This window comes from Arachis ipaensis, chromosome B08 (assembly GCF_000816755.2).
Source record: "Arachis ipaensis cultivar K30076 chromosome B08, Araip1.1, whole genome shotgun sequence".
Lineage (NCBI taxonomy): Eukaryota > Viridiplantae > Streptophyta > Magnoliopsida > Fabales > Fabaceae > Arachis > Arachis ipaensis.
The window spans coordinates 103,406,605-103,408,888 of record NC_029792.2 but is presented as its reverse complement, the minus strand read 5'-3'; positions in this window follow the sequence as shown (position 1 = coordinate 103,408,888).

Below are 2,284 nucleotides of genomic sequence, written 5' to 3'. Positions count from 1 at the left end.
CTAGCTGAATTTAAAAAATTTGATTTTTTTTTTAGTGTAAAATAGAGAAGATTCTAATAAGAAAGATATGGTTGAGCCTTTCAACGGCATGTCCTAACCCCTAACAAAAGTGTTATCTGTTGCCAACAATTTTGCCCATTTATTATCCCGAGCAATAGAAATTACGTCTATGTATGCAAAATTGCAAACCACCTCATTTTAGAAATGATCAAATTGATACTAAACATAAGGAGTAAACTATTAAAATAGTACTAAAAAAAACGTATTACCGACAAAATAAATTTTAAAAGATATTAATAATAAATAAGTGCAACTAACTCACCACATCCACAACTCCATTGATGTTTCCAAGGAAGCATGTTAGTTTTCCTTTCCCATAAGCAACACCTAAACTATCTATTGTTCTGTAACAAGCACAAGAGTTGAAAGAATTCATGTCACTTTTCATTAATGTATTATTTATTATACTATTTCCATTTTTAGTAACTGTCGGTTCTCTTTATTATTTGGTGCATTATATGGTTGGTGGTTATGGTCAACCAATTTTTTTTGCCATAAAGACACAATTTCAATTATTGTTATTATTACCTGCTTATAGTGATAGAGTAAATTATTAAAATGATATTTGAAAATTTGTATCGCTGACAAAACAATTATCAAAAGATGCTAATGACAAATAAACGTTAGAAAGATTTAATAAAAACACGAAAAAAAAATCTGATATTAAATATATATTTTAAAAAATGAAATTAGAGATCAAATTTTGATGTAAATTTTTGTAATTATTATTAGAAAAATAAGATTTTTTTCATCCTTAAAATTTTGATTATTTTTTTGTCAAGTGAATTTTTTTTAAAAAAAATTATTGTGAATGACCATATTTTTTTAAAAAATAAAAAAATTAGAGATCAAATTTTGCTTTTTTGTGCACCTTTTAAATATTTATTCAAATATTGCCACAAAATTTAGATTTAATAAATAAGTCGTTTGTTAAATATGAGTTTTTCTTTTTGTTAATTATAAAAACTATAATGTTTATTGGTTCTTTTTATCGTATTTTCAAATAATTCAAAGGTTGTTTTGTTGATAACATTTTTTAAGAACTTTTTTGTCAGTGGCTGAATTTTTCGAATATAGAATTGGTTCATATAGATGAATACAAGTTGTCTGATAAGCATACCAAAATTATTAAGATATTTAAAAAAATACTAGAGAGTCAGTAGAATTTATTATCTTTTGTCAGTAATTAATAATTAATATTTAAAAATATATTATTAAATTATTAGACTAACAGAATTAAATTAATGGCTAAAAATAATAGCCAAAAATAATAAATTTATTCTTTGAACATTTTTCAAACATTTATATAATGGTATGAAATCTTTAATGCATTTGGAACAATTATATATTATTACTTGAATATGTGGGAAATTTGTCAGGAATGATGACCATAAATGCATAGAAAACAACCCAAAATCTGCACTTAAAATTAGGGGTGTGCATGGTCCGGCTTGGCCCGAAGACCCGGTCCGGTCCCGAGCACTTTAGAGGCTAATTTGATGTGATTTCATCGGGTCTAGGGCCGGCTATGGGTCTCAAAAGTAGACCCGGTCATTATTTCGGGTCGGGTCCGGGTCATAGCTCGGGTCACCCGAAATCGGTCCGGTGGCCCGATCATCATACACAATTAATATTTTGTGTTATTAGTGATGGATGATGGCTATTATTATGTGAAATTTAAGTATTGTAAACCTTAATATTTTGTGTTATTAGTCATTATATATAAGACTATAAGTTAATGTTTTATGTTTAAAATGCATAAGACTTTAGACTAATGCATAATTTTGTATTATTTGTATTGATTTAAATATTTGGTGTTATTAGGCAATATTAGTATTGATTATGGTTATACTTTAATTTTAGAGAAGAGTTACTTTTTATTATATTTTTCTAAGTGAATTTTACCATGTCAAATAATGGTTGGAGTCTTGGAAATTTGGATATTTTTACATGCTAACTTACAAAAAGGTATCAAGGTAATATAATGTTAACGGCCCGGTTTTCACCCGGTTTTTATCCGGTATAATCGTGGCCCGAAAGTGTATAGGTTTCATCGGGTTTAGGGTCAGGTTCGGGTCTAACAAATAGACCCGGTATATATTTTGGGCCGGGTCTGGGTCACATCAAACCCGGTTTCACCCGACCCATGCACATCCCTACTTAAAATATGAAACCGAATCAATTATATTGTCTTCTATATTTTTTATTAAGGGAATACTCGTAA